Raw genomic sequence first — 18,715 nt, forward strand, 5'->3', positions numbered from 1 at the left:
GGCATTATTTTTAATATTTGGGCTTGGGGAGTTCAAGTCAGGTTGAGTCATAAGGCTCAAGTCCAAGTCAAGTTACGAGTCATTGGTGTCAAAGGTGAGTTGCAGTCATCATATTTGTGACTCGAGTCCACACCTCTGGTGCATAGTGTATACTGTATAATATAGAGTATAGTGCATAGTGCATAGTGTGTAGTGCATAGTGTATAGAGTATAGTGCATAGTGTATAGAGTATAGTGTATGTAGTATAGTGCATAGTATATAGAGTATAGTGTATAGAGTATTATGTATAGTATTTATAGTATAGTGTACCGTGTATAGAGTATAGTTCAAAATGTATAGATTATATTGTATAGTGCATATAGAGTATAGTGTATAGTGCATAGAGTATAGTGTATAGAATATTATGTGTCGTGTTTATAGTATAGCGTACAGTGTATAGAGTATAGTGCATAGTGTATAGAGAATACTGTATAGAGTATAGTGTATATAGTATAGTGTATGGAGTATTATTATCAAGAGAACATTTGTCACGACTTCCGCCAAAGTTGGTGCCTCTCCTTGTTCGGGCGGCGTTCGGCGGTTGTCGTCACCGGCTTTCTAGCTGCCACCAATCTGCGTTTCTTTTTCTATTTGTTTTGTCTTGATTCTACACACCTGGTTCCCATTACGTTATAATTCTTTTCGCTATTTAACCCTCTGGTTCCCAATATGTTTTGTGCGTGATTGTTCCTGGTTGAGTGTTATTAGACTGCTGTGTCGTAGTGTGTTTTCCCTGCGTAGATTTTTATGGTTTTCTTTTCGGGTAAAGTACGTTATTTTACTCAGTTCTGTGTCCTGCGCCTGACTCCATCCTCACCGCTGCACACTGACACTTGACAACATTCCTGGTCATCCCTACTGACTCTGATCTGGTGGACTCACTAAAAACATGCTTGGTTTATAAATTATGTCTGACTGTTGGAGTGTGCCCCTGGCTATCCGTAAATAAAAAAACAAGACAATGGTGCCTTCTGAATTGCTTAATATAAGGAATTTTTAATTATTTATACTTTTACTTTTTATACTTAAGTATATTTTAGCAATTACATTTACTTTTGATACTTAAGTATATTTAAAGCCAAATCCTTTTAGACTTTTACTCAAGTAGGATTTTACTAGGTGAATTTCACTTTTACTTGAGTCATTTTCTATTAAGGTGTCTTTAGTATGACAATTTGGTACTTATTCTACCACTGGTGTAGTGTATAGAGTATAGAGTATAGAGTATAGAGTATAGAGTATAGTGCATAGAGTATAGTGTGTATTGTATAGTGTATAGAGTATAGTGTAGTATGTATAGTGCATACTGTTTCGATTATAGAGTACAGAGTGTAGTGTATAGAGTATGTTGTATAGTGTATATGGTATAGTGTACAGAGCATAGTGTATAGAGTATAGTGCATATTGTATAGACTATAGAGTATTATGTATAGTGTATATAGTATAGAGTATAGTGCATATTGTATAGACTATAGAGTATTATGTATAGTGTATATAGTATAGAGTATAGTGTATAGAGTATAGTGTATAGAGTATATATTATAGAGTACAGTTGTGGCCAAAAGTTTTGAGAATGACACAAAAATGTATTTCCACAAAGTTTGCTGCTTCAGTGTCTTTAGATATTTTTGTCAGATGTTACTATGGAATACTGAAGTATAATTACAAGCATTTCATAAGTGTCAAAGGCTTTTATTGGCAATTACATTAAGTTGATGCAAAAAGTCTATTTGTAGTGTTGACCCTTCTTTTTCAAGACCTCTGCAATCCGCCCGGGCATGCTGTCAATTAACTTCTGGGCCACATCCTGACTGATGGCAGCCCATTCTTGTATAATCAATGCTTGGAGTTTGTCAGAATTTGTGGGTTTTTGTTTGTCCACCCGCCTCTTGAGGATTGACCACAAGTTCTCAATGGGATTAAGGTCTGGGGAGTTTCCTGGCCATGGACCCAAAATATCGATGTTTTGTTCCCCGAGCCACTTATCAATTGTGCCTTGCTCCATCATGCTGGAAAAGACATTGTTCATCACCAAACTGTTCCTGGATGGTTGGGTGAAGTTGCTCTCGGAGGATGTGTTGGTATCATTCTATATTCATGGCTGTGTTCTTAGGCACAATTGTGAGTGAGCCCACTCCCTTGGCTGAGAAGCAACCCCACACATGAATGGTCTCAGGAGGCTTTACTGTTGGCATGTCACAGGACTGATGGTAGCACTCACCTTGCCTTCTCCGGACAAGCCTTTTTCCAGATGCCCCAAACAATCGGAAAGGGGATTCATCAGAGAAAATGACTTTACCCCAGTCCTCAGCCGTCCAAATCCTGTACCTTTCGCAGAATATCAGTCTGTCCCTGATGTTTTTCCTGGAGAGAAGTGGCTTCTTCTTGACATCAGGCCATCCTCCAAAAGTCTTTGCCTCACTGTGCGTGCAGATGCACTCACACCATCCTGCTGCCATTCCTGAGCAAGCTCTCTACTGGTGGTGCCCTGATCCTGCAGCTGAATTAACTTTAGGAGACGGTCCTGGCGCTTGCTGGACATTCTTGGGCGCCCTGTAGCCTTCTTCACAACAATTGAACTGCTCTCCTTGAAGTTCTTGATGATCCGATAAATGGTTGATTTAAGTGCAATCTTACTGGCAGCAATATCCTTGCCTGTGAAGCCCTTTTTGTGCAAAGCAATGATGTCGGCACATGTTTCCTTGCAGGTAACCAATGTTTGACAGAGGAAGAACAATGATTCCAAGCACCACCCTTCTTTTGAAGCTTCCAGTCTGTTATTCGAACTCAATCAGCTTGACAGAGTGATCTCCAGCCTTGTCCTCTTCAACACTCACACCTGTATTAACGAGAGAATCACTGACATGATGTCAGCTGGTCCTTTTGTGGCAGGACTGAAATGCAGTGGAAGTGTTTTTGGGGGGATTCAGTTCATTTGCATGGTAAAGAGGGACTTTGCAATTAATTGCAATTCATCTGATCACTCTTCATGACATTCTGGAGTATATGCAAATTGCCATCATACAAACTGAGGCAGCAGACTTTGTGAAAATTCATATTTGTCTCATTTGCAAAACTTTTGGCCACGAGTGTATAGTGTATAGAGTATTTTTTTTTTCACCTTTATTTAACCAGGTAGGCCAGTTGAGAACAAGTTCTCATTTACAACTGCGACCTGGCCAAGACAAAGCTGTGTGACACAAACAACACAGAGTTACACATGGAATAAACAAATGCACAGTCAATAACACAATAAAAAAGTTGATATACAGTGTGTGCAAATGAAGTAAGATTAGGGAGGTAAGGCAATAAATAGGCCATACTGGCAAAATAATTACAATTTAGTAATCAAACACTGGAGTGAAAGATGTGCAGAAGATGAATGTGCAAGTAGAGATACTGGGATGCAAAGGAGCCCCCCCACAAATAAAAACAATATGGGGATGAGATAGTTGGGTGGGCTATTTACAGATGGGCTATGCACAGGTGCAATTATCTGTAAGCTGCTCTGACAGCTGATGCTTAAAGTTAGTGAGGGACATATGAGTCTCCAGCTTCAGTGACTTTTGCAGTTCGTTCCAGTCATTGGCAGCAGAGAACTGGAAGGAGAGGAGGCCAAAGTAGGAATTGGCACACACTCAAATACACACAATCCCCATCCCTCTGAATTTTTGCTCAGCAGCTAAAGTGGGGACCAGCTAAAGCTCAGCACAGAGTGAAAGTCAAGTGTTATTCCACCGGGACTCAGTGCTTAGTGGAGCAATTAGAAACGCATGCATTTTCTACCACCACACATTCTCAAACACACACACACACACACACAATTCTCCTGAAGCACAGTATTTTCAACATCTGTGTAATGACGCAACACACTCTTCCACACATTCTTCCAGACATTGTGATTACAGTAAGCTGAAGGAAAAACTCCATAAATAGCGTACAGATATCAGTTAACAGATAACACAGCACATTAGTTTCAAAGGGTAATGCATAGGGCTTTAAAAGCATGAAAATTATCCCCAGTGTACCATAGAAACACTGCCTTACATTTAGTATGCGAGGATCTACAGTGTAGGTACATTACTATCACACACACACACGAGTGTACGAGTCTGCTTCCCCTACTACATATTTTAACATCCACTTACCGTTGTCAAGCAGAGAGGAAAAACACGTACACTTTTCAGGTACAGAGAAAAATAACATCATTGTTCAGTTTGACTTATATTCTTAACTTGTGCAAAGTTTGATAGAAAACGGGTTATAGAAATAAAGTCACACACTATGCTCCCATTGAATCAGTAAACCTGATGACCAAATGGAAGAACAGAGATTCCAGTGTTCACATTGGACAATTAAATATCTCAGAGTGGAGAGAATACAAATTAGGATAGAAAGCACATGTAACGGCTGTTGGTGGAAGAAGGTGAGGACCAAGGTGCAGCGTGGTACGTGTTTGCCATTTTATTAAATATAACTGAACACTAAATACAAAGTAACAAAAGGCACAACCGAACCAGCTCCGTCAGGTGCAACACACACTAAACAGAAAATAACTACCCACAAAACCCATGTGGGCAAGAGCTACCTAAGTATGGTTCTCAATCAGAGACAACAACAGACAGCTGTCCCTGATTGAGAACCATACCCGGTCAAGAAATACAAAAACATAGAAAAAAGAACATAGAGCGCCCACCCTAGTCATACCCTGGCCTAACCAAAATAGAGAATAAAACGCCTCTCTAGTCATTTAGTCTTTTTCTTGAACAACTGATTTGGAAAAACTCTGGGCCCTAGTAATGACATTACAAGTAATTAAATGAGTATTTGCCATCACTAGGGCTCAGAAATTATCCTGTTAAATTCACCTGGCCAGAAAAAGCTCTGGGCCTAATTGTATAGTCCTCTCTGACTGACAGACCCACACAACCAAAAATATACAGTATTTCTGAGCTCAAACTTTGTATGAAAGTAATTCAAAGTATTCCTTCTCTGCTGCCTTCTTAAATAGGCTTGTCAAGCAGCCCTAGGTAAAGAAAACCATCTTAATTATAATGAAGTCTATGGGCTTGTCTGATATTCACACTACACCAGAGGTCTAGAATAACAAAGGCAAGTGTTCATGGTTTAACATGATGCAAACGTGCCTTAGGAAAAGGGACATCTCTGGTTGTGCTGTTGCTCCTTAAAAATGTATTTTGTGATGCTGGTTGTTCCTCCGCCACATTTCTTGTTCTTCAAAAATGCACTTTTACTTCTGTCTTCATTTCAGATAACTTTCAGGGGTGTCCAGAAAAACCCTGCACGAATTAACAAGCCCAGCCACAACCCAAAGATATCGCCCTCGGGAGTTTGTAACAGATCCACAATGGGTAAAGTCATTCCAGAAACACCATTATCAGATTAATCTTTATCATTCTCTGTTGTTCCTCAGATTTAGCCACCCTTTGGCTGGGACCAACCTGTCCATGCTGGGCTCCTGCCTGTCCTGGTCTCTCCTCCCTGGCCTGGTCTCTCCTCCCTGCCACCCTGCTCTGGGCACAGGGCCAGGGTTCACAGATGGCTGTGTGTGTCGATGATGAAGCACCTGTCTCTATGTTAAATTAAATGTGAATGCCAGTTTAGTCTTCTAACAGTGCTCAGCTAAGCCTTGGCTCAAAGAGACACACTCACAAACGTGTTAAGGGAAGCTACAGGTACCTTATTGTGTCTAGTATCTTTATCAAATGGTATGCTCCTATAGTTGTATTGTGTATCTTGAGGTGGCCCTATGGATAGGTGACCAACGTTAACCATAATCAAAGGACCAAAGCATGTTAATATTGCCTTGTAAACATTCAATTTTCAGCAAGAAGTCTGATTAAAAGTACACGATTCCCCTTCACATCTCTCCAACTGACACATCTGTCTCCACACCTGGACCACGTCACGCTTCACAGCCAGGTGGCGGCGGCGAGCCCACAGACTTTTATAACACATATAACCTTCGCCAATCAGATCTCAGCATGGAGAAACCCCTCCAAAACGACGATCCACACTGCTGCACCCAATTACTCTCCTCCCAAATCAGAACACTCATCATCATAATCCCCTCCCCTGAAAAAGATTACCGGGTAAGCGAATAAAGTACATAAATCCCCATGGAAATCTGTGTTTAAACTCCTCTTAAGTCTCTTAACTTTCTGTCGCCAGCTCTGTTACTGTTCTAATTCAACCAACACAGTACAGGAGGCCTACGTAGGGCATGTTTTAGATGACACTTCATATGGTGGACTACTTTTGATCAGAGCCCACATAGGGAGCCATTTAAATACTAAGATACTGTGCAGCCGTCTTCATCGACCTGGCCAAGGATTTTGACTCTGTCAATCACCACATTCTTATCGGCAGACTCAACAGCCTTGGTTTCCCTAATGACTGCCTTGCCTGGTTCACCAACTACTTCTCAGATAGAGTTCAGTGTGTCAAATCGGAGGGGAGGGCCTGTTGTCCGAACCTCTGGCAGTCTCTATGTGCCACAGGGATCAATTCTCTGGCCGACTCTTTTCTCTGTATATGTCAATGATGTCGCTCTTGCTTCTAGTGATTCTTTGATCCACCTCTAAGCAGACGACACCATTCTGTATACATCTGGCCCTTCTTTGGACACTGTGTTAACAAACCTCCAAACAAGCTTCAATGCCATACAACACGCCTTCCGTGGCCTCCAACTGCTCTTAAATGCTAGTAAAACGAAATGCATGCTCTTCAACTGATCGCTGCCCGCACCCACCTTCCCGCCTAGCATCACTAATCTGGACAGTTCTGACTTAGAATATGTGGACAACTATAAATACCTGGGTGTCTGGCTAGCCTGTAAACTCTCCTTCCAGACTCACATTAAGCATCTCCAATCCAAAGTTAAATCTAGAATTTGCTTCCTATTTCGCAACAAAGCATCCTTCACTCATCCTGCCAAACATACCTTTGTTAAACTGACTATCCTAGCAATCCTTGACTTCGGCGATGTCATTTACAAAATAGCCTTCAACACTCTACTCAGCAAATTGGATGCAGTTTATCACAGTGCCATCCATTTTGTCACCAAAGGCCCATGTACTACCCACCACTGCGACCTGTATACTCTCGTTGGCTGGTCCTCGCTTTATGTTTGTCGCCAGACCCAGTGGCCCCAGGTCATCTATAAGTCTTTGTTAGGTAAAGCTCTGCCTTATCTCAGCTCACTGGTCACCATAGCAACACCCACCCGTAGCACGCGCTCCAGCAGGTATATTTCACTGGTCATCCCCAACACCTGTTTTGGCCGCCTTTCCTTCCAGTTCTCTGCTACCAATGACTGGAACGAATTGCAAAAATCACTGAAGTTGGAGACTTATATCTTCCTCACTAACTTTAAGAGTCAGTTGTCAGAGCAGCTTACCGATCGCTGCAGCTGTACACAGCCCATCTGTAAATAGCATCCAACCAACTACCTTCCTCATCTCCATATTTGTTTTTGTTTTTCTGCTCTTTTGCACACCAGTATTTCTACTTGCACATCCTCATCTGCACATATATCACTCCAGTGTAAATTGCTAAATTGTAATTACTTCGCCACTATTGGCCTATTTATTGCCTTAACTCGTTACTTCATTTGCACACACTGTGTACAGATTTTTCTATTGTGTTATTGTTTGTTTATTCCATGTGTAACTCTGTGTTGTTTTTGTCGCACTGCTTTGCTTGATCTTGGCCAGGTCGCAGTTGTAAATGAGAACTTGTTCTCAACTGGCCTAATTGGTTAAATAAAGGTGAAATAAAAATCTATAAAAATATTTAATCTCATCATAACTACAGTACCGTCAGTAATTACCGGTTCAAACTGTAATGATTGATGCAATGTCATCACCACCAGTAGAGTCACTGAGGTGGAGGGAGAATCATGCTGTTACTCTACACAGTTATTCATACCATCTCACTCCAACATGCTAAAAAACACATGGATTCTCTCAATGCACGTAGCGAGTGGCAGTATTCCAGCTTTATTCCAGCTTTTTACAGTGACAGACAGACAGACAGAGACACAAACACACACACACACACACACACACACACACACACACACACACACACACACACACACACACACACACACACACACACACACACACACACACACACACACACACACACACAGATCTATAAATGGCCCTAAATCTTGAAATGCATTACAGCACAAAATCGGAACACTCCATTGTGAAAATGATAGATTCATTTTAGATTAGATTCATTAGATTCATTTTTCCAGGACGCAGTTTCTAAAATCAGCTTCTGCTTCACAGGGTGAAAAATAACACCACATTTACAAGTAAACCAAAAAATTATGTGAAAGCTTATTTCAGCATGACATTTTTGTAATAAGAGCGAGGAGAATGTATTAGTTTCAGGTAGCCATCTATTACTTCATCTGTCAGTGTTGTGTGTGGAGTCAGCAGCCGTTGTAATGATACAACTGCAGCTTTAGCTAGACGGAGATGCTAGAGTATAGTAATGTAGTGTTGATATGCTGGAGGAGTTATTACACATGGAGGATTAAAGCTAGAAGCAGATGAAGTAGCGTGGCTGGACCCAGTAGACCTCATATCCTGCCTTTGATTTAGGAGGGAAGTCTCCACAGACAAAATGAATAAAACAATAAATCACCAGCCTTGAAGATAAATCAGGATGACCTTTTGGAAAGATTGAGTCTCAGATTGATAAATCCCTCAGCTAATCTTGATTTACAGTTTTTCTCAATGTGTAAGCAATTTTTGGATCTGTGTTGAAATGTATAGCAGAGCAGTAATGATCAAACACTAAATACCTTTACAGAACTTCTGATCATTGTCTTGCTTTAGTACCAGACTTGCATATCTAAGACCACCTTTTACAAAACATTAAATACAAATGTCATCAGTGAATTCAAAATTCACTGTTATTGAGTGTTTTGTTCACAGAATATTAACATGTTATTTTCATCAGAAGAGAAATATGTGTTATTGTGTTCACGTCAATCAGTAAATACTACTGCACGACATGCTAAATCACCCTGTCAGTGTCATACCATGTACAATATATGGAAAGATCTAGGTAATGGGGACTGTCTAATTGTTCTGATTTTGTTACAATATTGTGGACATGCAGAGACACAGAAAGTGAAGTTGGGTTACTTCTACATAACCTTGGGTTACTCCTAAGTCATCCTCTCCAACATTGTGACGTTCCATATTTGCTTTGGTGTGGATTGAGGCCTCAGTTGTGTTGCTCCATTGTATTCGCCTTTCCTTATTTCTATTGTGGATTGTGTTTCTGCGTGCCAATGGAAAGTCTACAAAACTATGAGCAAACCAGCCTTTGTCTTGAATACATGTAATTGGATTGTGATCACATGTATGAATGAATCCTGCACACAGTGTGCTTCTTCTTCTTCTTCTTCTTCTGACTCGTCTTCGTCTGCTTCGACTCAAGAGATGAGTATGGTTGCGTTAATCTTTTTGCAGGTATTCTTGTTCTTTTGATTAATTTCTTTGCAATTTTGGCTGTATAATATAGTTTTGATTAATGTATTTATGTTTTGAGAACTACCTTTTGAAAAGGCATTGACTGTAGGCCTATTTCAACTACAGTAAAACGTAAAAGTGGGAAAATAGAAGTAAATAAATTAAGATTATTACCAGTACTGACATTTTTCTCTTCCTTCTCTTTATTCACATAATGGCACAAAGATTTGTGATAGATGTAGGGGAAATTCTAAACCACCAGTTTATGTGTTGTAAATGTCATGATTCTCTCAAAAGCCACTTATCTTTCTGGAATGTGTTTCTTGTTCCATTGAATCCAAGACAGATCAAAATTCTAGCAGACACAGATGAAAGCATAAAACTTGATAAAAAATGTAGCACTATGGATTCTAGTGGGTTCAATGGAACAAGAAGCATACATGAGACGTACATATGAGTGGCTTGGTGAATCCAAGCAGAAGACAAAGAGATCTTTACTGCGTGGCATGCTGAAGCAACAGCTGGAGCTAGCATCTCATCTAGCTGCAGAGTGGGTCAATCTGGGACCAAAATAAACCCTAGAGACCAGGGGCGGAGGGATGAGACAGAAAACAATGGAGAGAAAAAAGGTTAGTAGGGCCGCATTACAAAGAGGCTCTGTTGTCGGGGAAATCTGACATATGGAGCTTCCTTGTATTGTGTCTGAATGTCACAATCACAAGGCAAGGCAAACAAAAAGATGTTCAAATTATTAACTATTCCAAACATTTTCTTCCTAGTGTCTAAATCCTGGATAATTTATGGTCACATATTTCCAATGGTACTCAATGCCAGCATTTACAAAATTAGTCCTATCCCACCTTCATTTACTTCAGCTTGCTGTCAAACCTGTCTTTTTAGTATTCCACACATACCTCTTTGACACAATAGATGTCAAGTTAGAAAGTTGGGTGTTTTCATAATGGAACAAAAGTCAAAGAGATGATGATGAAAGTTTTCACTCAGGTTGGTGGATGATTAAAATTTCTACATCAAAGCACCTGTCGGAAATCACACAAACTTTCATACTGTAGCGGGCTTTGACGACATTGAGTGACCATACACACATACACTCTAAAAGTCACACACACACTCATGGGTGGAATTTAATTGAGTATCTCCTCTTCTGTGAGAGTTGTAAATTGTACCTAAAGAAGACCTGCCTTTAAAGATGATGTAGTTTTTATGGTTCAACAGACAACTGGCAAAATGGATTTACAGCAGGAAATAGAGAAGTGTAGTGTATTCAAATGTAAAAAGGCTACTAAAGTTTGTACAGTGGCTTGCGAAAGTATTCACCCCCTTTGGCATTTTTCCTATTTTGTTGCCTTACAACCTGGAATTAAAATATATTTTTTGGGGGGGGTTGTCTAATTTGATTTACACAACATGCCTACCACTTTGAAGATACAAAATATTTTTTACTGTGAAACAAAAAATAAATAAGAGAAAAAAACAGAACTATCTATCCCCCAAAGTCAGTACTTTGTAGAGACACCTTTTGCAGCAATTATATCTGTAAGTCTCTTGGGGTATGTGGCTTGACACATCTAGACACTGGGATTTTTTCCCATTCTTCAAGGCAAAACTGCTCCAGCTCCTTCAAGTTGGATGGGTTCCACTGGTGTACAGCAATCTTTAAGTCATACCACAGATTCTCAATTGGATTGAGGTCTGGGCTTTGACTAGGCCATTCCAAGACATTTAAATGTTTACTTAAACCACTTGAGAGATGCTTTAGCAGTATGATTAGGGTCCTTGTCTTGCTGGAAGGTGAACCTCCGTCCCAGTCTCAAATCTCTGGAAGACTGAAACAGGTTTCCCTCAATAGTTTCCCTGTATTTTGTCGCATCCATCATTCCTTCAATTCTGACCAGTTTCTCAGTCCCTGCCTATGAAAAACATCCCCACAGGATGATGGTGCCACCATGGAGATGGTGTTCTCGGGGTGATGAGTGGTGTTGGGTTTGTGCCAGACATAGCATTTTCCTTGATGGCCAAAAAGCTCAATTTTAGTCTCATCTGACCAGAGTACCTTCTTCCATATGTCTGGGGAGTCTCCCACATGCCTTTTGCCGAACACCAAATGTGTTTGCTTATTTTTTTCTTTAAGCAATGGCTTTTTTCTGGCCACTCTTCTGTAAAGCCCAGCTCTGTGGAGTGTACAGCTTAAAGTGGTCCTATGGACAGATACTCCAATCTCTGCTGTGGAGCTTTGCAGCTCCTTCAGGGTTATCTTTGGTCTCTTTGTTGCCCCTCTGATTAATGCCCTGCTTGCCTGGTCTGTGAGTTTTGTAGGGTGGCCCTCTCTTGGCAGGTTTGTTGTGGTGCCATATTCTTTCAATTTTTTTATAATGGATTTAATGGTGCTCCGTGGGATGTTCAAAGTTTCTCATGTTTTTTTTATAACCCAACCCTCATCTGTAATTCTCCACAACTTTGTCCCTGACCTGTTTGGAGAGCTCCTTGGTCTTCATGGTGCTGCTTTCTTGGTGGTGTCCCTTGCTTAGTGGTGTTGAGGACTCTGGGGCCTTTCGGAACAGGTAAATATATATGTATATCATGTGGACAGATCATGTGACACTTAGATTGTACACAGGTGGACTTTATTTAACTAATGATGTATATTCTGAAGGTAATTGGTTGCACCATATATTATTTAGGGGCTTCTAGGAAAAGGAGGTGAATACATATGCATGCACCATTTTTTTTTTTTTTAAACAAGTGATTTTTTTCATTTCACTTCACCCATTTGGACTATTTTGTGTATGTCCATTAAATTAAATCCAAATAAAAATCCACTTAAATTACAGGTTGTAATGCAACAAAATAGGAAAAATGACAAGAGCAATGAATACTTTTGCAAGGCACTGTCATTTCCACTTTAAAATATCAAACATGATTTGCCCCAAAGAAAAATGTATCAACACCTACAAAAAAATCAATTCATTATAATCCACATAATAATTAACATTTCTTGTTGCCGCAGGATTATTTTCCTGCTGTAAGCAAATTGGCTCAAATTAAGATCCTACATCTGTAGCGGTGTAATCATACATCTCGTTAATTCAGTGTAATCTCAGTATTGAAGATCCAATACTGTGATTACTGTAAGATTATTTTACAGATTAATATTGGATAAAATGATGAGCTTGATATTCTTTATGCTACTATGTTTCATACAGATGTAGGATCTTAATTTAAGCCAGTTTGCTACAGCAGGCAAATAATCATGCAGCAACACAAAATGGAAATTATAATGTGGATTATAATAAATGTATTTTTTTTTGGTAGGGGTTGATACATGTTTTCAGTAGGGTAAATCAAGTCTGACATTTTAAAGTGCAAAATACAAACATTAGAAGCCTTTTTAAACCTTGAATACATTACAAGTTTGCACAGGAAAATTCTCAGCAGCAAAAGAGGGATCAGATCCTACATCTGTACATAAAGCATACAGTCCTGTGGGCATTTGATAAATGTGTTATGATGACATATAAAACACCTTCAGATAAAATAGGTAGCAGACAAATCATTTAGAAACCTGTTTCACTGAAGATGCACAGCTTCCTTTTTCTCACACTTGGCTTGCATGGTTCTATAGTTCTGACAATCCAGCAGAGACTCATTAAATCAACAAAGCTACACACATGATGCAATTATGTGAAATCAGTCCCGTCTGCATTATGTTGCTGCTGTCAGTGACTTCTCAAACTGCCACAGTGTGCAACTCTATTCCCACAGTGAGCTCTATTGACTTCAATGGATGTTCTTTAATCACTGGTTGTACCTTTGATCAATAAGAACAGAAAGGTTTTCCGAGGTTATTTGCATGGCAAAGAATGTGTAATGATTGAGATGGTCCACTTGCTTTTCTGCTGCTCTCCTAGAAGTCCATTTCTCCTTAATCTCAACATGAAAAGTACTCTCACATTGTACACGAGGACTTTGGAACTGTGCTACAGTCTCAGAAAAATATTGTATGGTTAGGGTACAGTATATTTACCTGGGGTACAAAAACAGAGGTACAGATATTATCTCATGGAGTAACGGTTAAGGTGTTGGCTTAACAATTGCTGAACCCAGGTTCGAGTCCCGGTCAGGGCTACAGTACCTCCTGAATTTGCTACATTGCTGTGGGATGGTGGAGAGGTGTGTACATGTGAGGGACTTATAAATAGGAGGTACAGTTTTGCTACTTAATAGGAACAAACCGTTTTGTCACTGTGGTGGTACCCTAAAAAGGCAAGTTTGTAAATGTTTTATGGTAAGAACTGCTAGGGTACAATTATGTACCTATAACTAATGGTACAATTGATGTACTTTACAGGGTACCTCTACAGCGAAAGTGTTTGTACCCCTTTAAAATACAATTCGGTACCCTTTGAGGGTATAGACTTTTGTCTAGACATAGCTGACCAGTGTTTCCCAAATGGTGAATGGTGGGTCAAGGATAAAGACTGAAATCTTGAGAAGAATGAATGCTGGACAAAATCTGGACTGGACTTCTATCTCAGTTATTGCTGAAATAAAACAGGCAGTGTTATAGATAGATGTCATCAACTCTGCAAAGAGGAGAGACATCAATTAAAACAGTCTGCAGTCCAATCCAGCTGGTTTGTTGTTCAGATAAGACCCTGCTGACACGTATATGTTGCAGGCTTCAGAGAATTATAATTCTCTAAATTCTAACATGAAAATATTGAGTAAATGGATGATATTTGCACCTTGGTAATATTGATTTGAAATCCAGGATAGAAGGGGTTTGACTGCCAATTTGCCAACCCTAAAACAAAGTTAATTTATTCTACAAAACGTCTCTCTAAACATGTTGATTAGCAGTAAAAAAATATATAATACTTTGCCTGTCAGTGTAAGATGTATTTAGCATTCAAATATTCGCTGTGAATAAAGTCCATTCCATGATTTATTCTACATTAGTTTCCCTAATGTGTGAGTCATAGGCCTATATCAATAAACCCTCCCTCCCTCCCAATCTGTGATGAGGAATGTAATGTAAGCCAGATGAGGGGAGCGATATATTGCCGGTGAGCATGACATGGTCACCCTGAAAGCACATCTGTAGCTGAGGGAGGGAGAGCAGCTGGATCCATTCCGCTGGGGGGAGCCATGTGGTATTTGCATATGCATTTGTAAACATGCTCCATCCCCTAGGCACGACGCAAGTAAATGCTATCCATTTCTGGATCAGATCAGCAACGTGGTATGGAGCAGTGGAAACAGCCAGAGCATCCAGCTCTGAGCGATGTGTAAATAAACATGGTGTTTTTTCACGTCTCCTTGAAATTACAGGTGTATTGTCTGTTTTTGATATCGCAATGTTGTACGCCACAGGAGTGTTCTTGTTCAGGTGGAGCCTGTCTGTTGCATGGTTAGAATTGCTATAACCCTGCAACAGATAAACCATATAATTGTTTATCTTACACCTTTCATGAGTAAGATTCATAGATTAATGTAAGGGTCAAAGTGAAAAGAATGTTTGGGCGTAGTCTACTATTCATATTTTGTTTAGTTAGGTGTGTTATCCCTGTGAAAATCCTTACAAAGGCCTACTCCATGGTGACATCACATTAATATGATGACAAACCTACATCTGAGTCACTCAGAACAGGAGAAAATGATCTCTTGTGTTGTTTTGTATTTGATTAAAGTACAGGATGTGCCGTATACACATAAAAGGCCGTCCGCACCAAGGACGGTAACTATTACAATAAATTATACATAACTATACATTTTGGCCAGCATGGTGTGGAATCGTTCTCCACTCCACTTTTGTAGTTATCGTTGTAGTGTGAACGCTCCTGTTCACTTGAACAAATAATGTTTTTTATCTTTGTATTTATCGTGATAGTTATTGTTCTTGGTGTGGACGGACCTTAACTCTCACAGAACAAATGCAGACCCAGATAGGATTCATTTGATTACAGAGTTATACCCTGCTGGATGCACACATGGGAACATCTGCATTCCCGTTACGTAACGATCACATATATAGCGTTTCATTCTCCTTTCATGTGTTGCTGTCTCTCAGGACCATATGTTCTCAGTCCTGTCTGTATTGGCATTACTGGCATTATTACACACAGAATTAATATCCTCAGCTGAAGGGTTCTGCTTTGTGTTTGTGTGTGTTTGCGCATATGTGTGAGTGTGTGTGTTTTTGTACATGCATTAGAGTGTGCGCATTTGAGTTTGAACTGTCAGATGGGGGACAAACAAAATATATACAGTACCAGTCAAAGGTTTGGACACGACTACTCATTCAAGGGTTTTTCTTTATTTGTACTATTTTCTACATTGTAGAACAATAGTGAAGACACCAAAACTATGAAATAACACATAGGGAATCATGTAGTAAACAGAAAAGTGTTAAACAAACCAAAATATATTTTATACTTGAGATTCTTCAAAGTAGCCACCCTTTGCCTCAATGACAGCTTTGCATTCTCTCAACCAGCTTCATGAGGTAGCCACCTGGAATGCATTTCAATTGACAGGTGTGTCTAATTAAAAGTTAATTTGTGGCATTTATTTCCTTCTTAATGTGTTTGAGCCAATCAGTTGTGTTGTGACAAGGTAGGGGTGGTATACAGAAGATAGCCTTATTTGGTAAAATACCAAGTCTATATTATGGCAAGAACAGCTTAAATAAGTAAAGAGAAATGACAGTCCGTCATTACTTTAAGACATGAAGGTCAGTCAATCCGAAAAATGAATGTCAAGAACTTTTCAAGTTTCATCAAGTGCAGTCGCAAAAAAACATCAAGCGCTATGATGAAACTAGCTCATGAGGACCGCCACAGGAAAGGAAGACCCAGAGCCACCTGCTGTTGACAGCAAGTGCTTCCACACATCGTGTGTGTGTGTGTGTGTGTGTGTGTGTGTGTGTGTGTGTGTGTGTGTGTGTGTGTGTGTGTGTGTGTGTGTGTGTGTGAGAGAGAGAGAGAGCTTTTCTTTGACATCTGTTGGGAAAAATGACTGATTTACAGTTCATGAGGGTTGCTTGATCACACATATGAAGCTTTAAAAAGAATTTAATAACTTCCGGTTGCTTCAGGAAGCTTAGAATCAACACAGGTAGACCTCATAGTAGCCTGATGGATTGTCATCGAAGACAGGTTCATACGGCATTCATAACCCACATAGGCTTCAGGTTGAATTTAGGGGTCCAGGCAATGTATTCCTATGGGGAGAGAAGTCAGTGAAAACTGTTGTAAACACCTTCTTTTAACAGTTAAGGGTTAATGCTACACGATCAAGGTTAGGCTTTCACAGATCGGGAGGACCACAGGAACGTACATGAGGTCGAATTTTGCTTCTCACCCTGATGGTTCTCTCACTGTCACCCAAAAGCAAATGACATTTAGGGCCAGGCTTCATTTTGGGCCTACTTTTTCTCATGGTCGCTGCGCTTAGACCGAGCAAGCTACGGTCAAACGGGGCATCTCGTTGAACTCGGCACAGCCTAGAGATTATGGTGATACCATTTCAGGCTCTGTGAGTCTTTAAGCACCACACTTTGTCACTCCATCCTTGCTGTGTGTGTGTGTGTGTGTGTGTGTGTGTGTGTGTGTGTGTGTGTGTGTGTGTGTGTGTGTGTGTGTGTGTGTGTGTGTGTGTGTGTGTGTGTGTGTGTGTGTGTGTGTGTGTGTGTGTGTGTGTGTGTGTGTGTGTGTGTGTGTAAGATAGCTTTTCTTTGACATTTGTTGGGAGAAATGACTGATTTACAGTTCATGAGGGTTGCCTAATAACACATATGATGTTTTGGAAAGATGTCACTTTTTTAACCCTTCGAAACAGCACCTATGACACCATTTTAAGGCACTTCTGATTTACACAGGAAGCTGAAAGTGAACACATATCCTCCTTTGGGGAGGCACTTATAGAATATTGAGTTTTAAGTCTTTATGTTAAGAACAGACTTATTTACAGAGGGTTGAATGAGTGTGTGTTATTTCAGAAAATCACAGAAATCTCGCATAGCTCGGAAACACAATTCAAAAAGATTCGTCTGAACACGCTGCAACTGGATCTGTAACTACTTTTTTTAAACACCTTTTTTTGAACTTCACCAATTTGACATTGTACGATTTCTCTTAAAATACGATAGATAAATGGCTGGTTCTTTTTTTATTGACACTGTAGTTTCATTTACTTTCATTTACCTTTAATCCCAGAAAAATGGCATTAACTCAAAAACCGTTGAGGCCTGGACGCCATCTTGTTCGGGGCCAACTGCCCATTATGCCAAACCTATGCTCATCAAGTTTCGTCTTCGAATTCTTTTCTGTTTAGGAGATAAGGCCACGTTGTGAATGTTTTGTACATTTGCAATATGATTCCACTCGCCCTATTTACCGGGACAGCAGAAAAAGGACAAAAATTTGAACGTTTTATAAAAAAGGAAACCGAATGTCTGAGAGACTTCGTTTGATGACTTCCTGGAAGATCCGGCCCTGCTGCACGGCCTGCCGCCGTCCGCAAATTTGAGAAAAGTTGTCGGACGTCTAGGAAGGGACCGTACATTTGCAATGTGGACTTTCTCACTAACCATATGGCGAATGTCAAAATATTCCCTTAATGTATGCAAGGATAAATGAAACTGCTGAAGGTAGTCTCATCATTGCCTCCCCTATCCAGGGAGATACAGAAGCCATGTGGAACTGTCTTTGGTGCTGAAACCATGTGGAACTGTCCGTGGTGCTGAAACAGGATATAAGCTGCAGGCTGTTAGAAAACAGCTAAAATAACACTTTGGTCTGTTTTCTCAGGAAATCAATCTGCCCTGTAAACAGAATTGTACAAAATCACAGTTCTCTAAAGAATTAGCAGATTTTATAATCAGATTTAGGATGACCACAGTTGACATGAGTAGGCAATAATTGGCTTGAAGAAGCAAAACTTGAGTCATGGTAAAGACAGAGAGGACATTTTTAAACATGATTTCTCTTTTCCACTTCTGAGGACCAGAGCGAAGCTAGTGAAGAGAAACCGAGAGAGAATACACATTTACATTTTATACTTTTCCAATAAATGCATTACCTTATTTTACCTCTGCCATCCAATGAAATTCATGAATATTCTAAAGGTTGCAAAG

The sequence above is a fragment of the Oncorhynchus kisutch genome, linkage group LG11 (genome assembly GCF_002021735.2).
Source record: "Oncorhynchus kisutch isolate 150728-3 linkage group LG11, Okis_V2, whole genome shotgun sequence".
Lineage (NCBI taxonomy): Eukaryota > Metazoa > Chordata > Actinopteri > Salmoniformes > Salmonidae > Oncorhynchus > Oncorhynchus kisutch.